The following is a 6,565-nucleotide window of genomic DNA, read 5'->3' as shown; positions in this document are numbered from 1 at the left end:
CAGGGTTAGAGGAAGTATGAGACCTTTATGCCCTCCGGTCACAAGCGATGATACAGTGACAATATTATGCACGTCACTTAAAGGAATACTGATCATGGGAGGTAACATAGATTCTAAAAGTCGATGGGAAAAATATGACTTCGGTTCTGTACCAAACAGCCTGAAAGCCTCCTAGCAACTATTCAAAGTGCACTCCCACTGAGTGAAGTACTGCACTGCGAAGCAATGTGAAGCTATTGCCATTGCGCTGATTAACATTAGTTTACACATTTTTAGTGGGTCCAATGAGACCTCTGCAGCTGCAGGGTATAACGTCAGTCAAAGTGTTCCTCTTTCATGAATTTAGGATCTAAGGGTAATTACAGTTAAAGTCAAAAGCTCAATTGCTTTGTGAGGGGAGCACATCATTAGAAAATATACTCATGTAAATTATTTTTACTGATGCTGATAACCTTTCTTTTGCTTTACATCCGTGATAACCATCTTTATTATTTTGCTTCCCCCCACCAGCAAAAATATCTTCTTACTAAAAGTGATGTGTAGTGTCACACTTGTAAAAAGTGGAATTATGAAGCAAAATTTTGAAATCAACACTTCAAACATATTGGATGTAAGAGGTCAGGTGACTTTATTTCTGTTCACCAATACACTCAGAACTACAATGCACCTTAGTGGATCTTCATTCATTTGGGTTGTATTTGGAGGTCTCATATTGATAATATTGATGATCTACATTAAATTACACTTCAACTATATCCAGGAACTTTGCATTGAGTTTTATTGGGTGGAGGGGAAAGATATATTGCTCTTGCCCCACAAGATGAAATGCCCAGATTTCCAACCGACTCAATGCTCTGCAAAAAAAAATGATGCAAACGGCCTTAAGAAGGCAAGAATTAGAGGGCCACCCCTCAGTGAGAAGAAGCATTTTCCTAGAGAGCTGCTGACCAATTAAATCGACTGTGTACCGCAGCACCGTCAACCATCTATTTCAGTGGTTACATAAACTGCATTAGATCATTGTCAAAAAGTGTGGCGCTGGAAAAGCAAAGCCGGTCAGGCAGCATCTGAGGAGCAGGAGAGTCAACGTTTCGAGCATAAGCTCTTCATCAAAAATGTGAGGGTGGCCCTAAGGGGGCTGAGAGATAAATGACAGGGTGCTGGGACTGGTGGGAGGCTAGCTAGGAAGGCAATAGGTAGATGAAGGTGGAGGGTGATAGTAATAGTTCAGAGAGGATGGTGGAAGGTGGGAAGGAAGATGGACAGGTTGGACAGTTCAAGACGGCGATGATGCATTGGGCGGTTGGATCTGTGATAAGGTGTGGGGGAGGGATGATGAGGAAACTGGTGAAATTGACACTGATTCCATGTGGTTGGAAGGTCTCAAGGGGGAAGGCAAGGTTTTCTTCCTCCAGTTGTCGGGTGGCTTGGATTTGGCAGAGGAAGAGGCCAAGGACTTGCATGTCATTGGTGGCAACTGCTGCCGCGATGTTGACCACCTCAACCTGCCCACCCCTCTCACCTTTACAATACGCAGCCCTCCACTCCCTCCACTCCAACCCTCACCACTAAACACAAAGACAAGAAGGGGGCGCAGTAGTAGTTCAGTGCACCAACCTGTACACCACTGAAACCAGGCGCCAACTGACAGACACCTCCTAATACCACCCCCTCAACCATGACCTCACCTCCCATCACCAAACCATCATCTCCCAGACCATCCACAATGTCAACTCCCATGCACAGCCTCCAACTTCAGTTCAAGAACCCTACACCACCTGAGTCTATTTCTTACCCAAAATTCACAAACCTGATTACCCCAGTCAAGCCATCATCTCCATCTGCTCCTGCCCCACTGAACTTATCTCCTCATACCTTGACACAGTCCTGTCTCCTTCGTCCAGGAATACCTCCTCTCACTACCCCCTCCTGTAAAAACACTATCCCTTATTCCCAAATCCTCTGCCTTCACTGCATCTGCTCCCAGGAGGAGCAATTCCACTCCAGAACATCCCAGATGGCCTCCTACTTCAAGGACCGCAATTTCCCTTCCCACGTGATCAAGAAGGCTTTTCCAGCGCATCTCTTCCACTTCCCGCAGCTCTGCCCTCAAACTCCACCCCTCCAACAACAACAAGGACAGAACCCCCCCCCAGTCCTTACCTTCCACCCCACCTACCTCCAAATATAGCACATCATCCTCTGCCATTTCCATCATGTACAGTCAGACTCCACCACTAGAGATATATTTCCCTCCCCACACCATTCTGCAGAGACCATTCCCTCCGTGCCTCCCTTGTTAGGTCCATGTCCCCACCAAACCACCCTCCACTCCCAACATCTTCCCTTGCTGCTGCAAGAGGTACAAATCCTGCGCCCACACCTCTCCCCTCACCTCCATCCAAGGATCCAAAGGATCCTTCCACATCCAACAGAGATTTACCTGTACTTCCACACACACTATCTACTGTGTCCATTGCTCTCGATGTGGTCTCCTTACCTTGGGGAGACAGGATGCCAACTTGCAGAACAATTCAGAGAACATCTCTGAGGCACATGCACCAACTAATCCCACTGCCCTGTGGCCGAATACTTCAACTAGCTCTCCCACTCCACCAAGGACATGCAAGACCTGGGTGTCCTCCACCGCCAAATCCTGGCCACCCAACCCTTGGAGAAAGAGCACCTCATCTTCCGCCTTGGGACCCTCCAACCACACAGCATCAACATCAACTTCACCACTTTCCTCATCTCCCATCCCCCACCTCATCCCAGATCCAACCCTCCAACTCAGCACCGCCCTCTGGAACTGCCCTACCTCTCCAACTTCCTTCCCATTTATCCACTCCACCCTCCTCTCCAACCTATCATCATTACATCCCACCTTCATCTACTTATTGCATTCCCAGCTACCGTCCCCCAAGCCACAACCCACTCCTATTTATCTCGCAGCCCCTTTGGGATCTCCCCCCCACCCCTCTCACATTCCTGATGAATAGTTTGTGCTCAAGATATCATCTCTCCTGCTCCTCGGATGCTGCCTGACCACTGCACTTTTCCAGAGCTACCCTTTTTGGCTCTGATCTCCAGCATCTGCAGTCCTCACTTTCTCCTGCACCATGTCACTGGCAGTGTAATAATTGGGTCAGTTAGCTTGTTAACAAGCTCAATTCCCCACTCATTACTTTTTTTGAGGAATGGCGGCCAGGTTGCTAATTGGCACTGCCTGCCAACTGTGTTAATGAGAATGACTGGAGGTTACAGGTACCAAGTTTGTAGGCTTGCAACCTGTTATATTTTATGTGCACTCCCTACCTCCCTGAAAGCACTCTCAGCAGGGAATTCCTGATGAAGGGCTTATGCAGATTCCTCAGATGCTGCCTGAGCTGATGTGCTTTTCCAGCACCACACTCTCGACTCAGATCTCCAGCATTTTCAGTCTTCATTTTCTCCCAACTGTGAAATCCCACCTGTGGGATCTGAAAGTGTTGAAAGCGTCAACATCCATGGAAATCATGCTTTAACATGAAGCAGCAGAAGGTCCAGCCCAACACAGCTGTGAAACTTCAACTTTTGACCAGGACCCAGATACTCCAGTTTCGTGTATGATTTGTGGCTTTTCAGTGGTTATCTCATCAGATGACATGAGTTAACTAGCAGTACCGGAGAATGTTCACCTCACAAATTACTTTTTGAAAACTGCAGTTCGAGTTTCACTTTGAGATTTTCAAATCAACAATTGAATGAAGCAAAAATCCATTGACTTCTATCTCGCTCAGACGTAATGGAGTTATCAATTTAGAAGCTCAAACAAGAACAATTAAAATCCCATAAAAGAATTCAAGTAATAAATCTGGTTTCTACAGAGATTCAAACTGTCATTGTTGTGCAGTGGAAAGGTCATTTCTTCGTGTTATTACATCGTTAATCACAATGCCTATTGTCTAGTCTCCTGACAATGGACAGATATGGAGCCCTTCATCAGCTTAGATTCATTAATATTACTGTCTCTCTATTTATAGGTGAAAATCACTAAAGGAACATTAGTTTCAATAAACCATTTGTTAGAATTTTGCTACTTCAGTGTTTGATGCCTCACATTAATATTTAACAGAAACAGCTATAGAGAGAGCTACAGTTTGCTCCATATGATTGTTTCATTTGCTTGCAAAGGATTAATTATATTCTTTGGATCTTGAATTTTGCCTTTTCAAAAGCTGAGGAAATAACACTCCAGGCTGTCACATAAGTTAATGGTTCTTAAAGGTTAATGTTGGAGACTGAAGTAATTCCGCTCCAATCTGTAAATGTCATAAGACAGAGGGCAGAATCTTTTAGGGGTGTGAATGGTATTGGCTATGCCAAGATTTGTGGTGGAATCAGGCTAGATGTCTGACGCCTATCTTGAACATCTCGTTTCATCTTTTAGAGTTTGGACAACCAGTGCAGCAAGTTGCTCATCAGGCAGCAGCATGTTAGCAATTATTACTTGTTAAATGTTGTTAACTGCCCCTCATTAATATAGACTTCTCTATCTTACACAATATGTAAGACAAACCAGGCATCAAGCAAACTTGACATGGAAGTCACAGAGTTGTGTACCTCATGAATTCAGCTCATCATTTTCCAAAGGACCTCCATGTTGGACACTGCGCACCAACATCTCAGGACATGCTCCATGGGTACAGGCCACATGCACCTCGTTTCCATTGGCATCTGACACGTGCCAGCCTCGAAGATCCCTCACATCACATCTTTAATCCACTTAAATCCACTTTCCATGCTGCACCACAGGCTGCATTGGCAACCATCAATTCAAGGCTGCAGCAAGGACATGGTGTGCTCAGGGGTATGCACCCAGAACATAGACTGGACCAGGCTGCATCTCCAGCCTTTTTGTTTGTTGTCATAGTGCACTCACTTTGAACCTACCTGGGTACTCACAGCTTCTCTGCCTTGCCTTGTACACTTTGTCCACTCAACAAGAGCCCTGGGTTCATATCCCTTCCATCTTGCTATGCCATTTAACACAGAGACAAAGGAAGGAAGCTTATCAAGTCAGCAGTACTCAACCATATCAATATTGATAGCTTCGCTGTAGGTGCCTATACAATAAGTTAAGGGTAGCCTCCATTATTAATCTAGGGGTTTGGATACGGTCTGTCATTCATTCAGGGTGGTTAGTGTAAGGATTCTGTCCACATTAGGAGTGAGGAGATGAATGCCAGACAGCACACCATCCGTCTCGAGTGTTTCTATTCTATTGTGGATTGTTTTCAGCTCATGAGAAAGAGGGGAAGCATTAAAGGAGATGAATGTGGGTGACACAACTGTTAGTCTTGGTAAAAAGGGGAAAGTGGCCTGATGGAGTGAGTCATCAGCAAAGAGGCTATGCAGAGACAATGTGAAACATCGAAGAGAAGATGGTGGCACTTAGGCCAGTAGATTGGACTTTAACCAGAAGGGAAACTTGGACCAGTTTGGTATAATCTGATGTTGAAGACTCTCCTGCTGGTCCTGGGGGAGAAGGATGTCCTGCCTCCCTTCCACACCTTCCAGCAGGATGCATAGCTCCACGTTTACCCCATGCACCGTGACTGGGTTAGATGTCAGGACCTATGCAGGGCAGATCCCAACTGTCAGTGCTTGTCCAGGTACAAAGCAAGATTTTAAAGGTGGGATGTGGGTGCAAGGGATGCTGCGTAATTCTTGCTGAGTGGCAAGTTGCTCTGGGAATGGAATGTAGTAAGATGGGATGAGAACCAGAAGTGAAGAAGATCATAAGAGTGGCGTAGGTAGTTAGTGAGGTGAATTTGGTAGGATGAGGTGAAAACCCCTCCAACAAACATGACACAACTTGAACTTGGCCAGAAATAGTATGGTTTGATCCAAGAAAATCTTCAGACCTTGTAGGGTAAAGATTAATATCCACGTTCCTTCTGATAACCGTTAAAAATAAGGTAGTGTAACTTAACGGAACTTGTTCCTGAATGCTATAATGCACTAAACCACATCTTGATTAAGATAAGATGCTCTTCTGATTAAGACTCACTAAAGGCTTTCCACTTTTGCTGTAAATCCACTTGGTCCTTAGATCAGGAAGGAGGATGATTGGAGTAACCTACCCCAACCACAAGCTGGTAGTGATTGACATCATAGCCCATGTAACATAGCATAGTGCCAAGTCAAGAAAACAATACTTCTCAACAGAAAAGCTTACAAGCTATTCTGAATTAAAAACATAATATACCAAGAAACTGAATAAACCTTTATTGTCTCCTGAGACATTTGTCTTGAAACGTTTGGCCAGAGTTGGTGAAAATATCAAAACTGCAAGAATCCCTTTTTAACTTCTTCATATGAGTTTTTTTTAACTTTACTCTACATATTATGAAATTATGCCCTAAACATTGTACTGATTCATACTGTGGTTTACAAATTGATTTATAACTGTTTGTCCAGTGTTTCTTTGAGACACTACAAAGTACATCGACAGTCTGCCAAAATTTCAACAGTGAATTTTGAAAGTTTATGCATTGAAGATCATGGAACGATAAAACAGCTC

Source organism: Hemiscyllium ocellatum, chromosome 1 (genome assembly GCF_020745735.1).
Source record: "Hemiscyllium ocellatum isolate sHemOce1 chromosome 1, sHemOce1.pat.X.cur, whole genome shotgun sequence".
NCBI lineage: Eukaryota > Metazoa > Chordata > Chondrichthyes > Orectolobiformes > Hemiscylliidae > Hemiscyllium > Hemiscyllium ocellatum.
The sequence above is the reverse complement of the archived record's forward strand: the minus strand, read 5'-3'. Positions refer to the sequence as shown.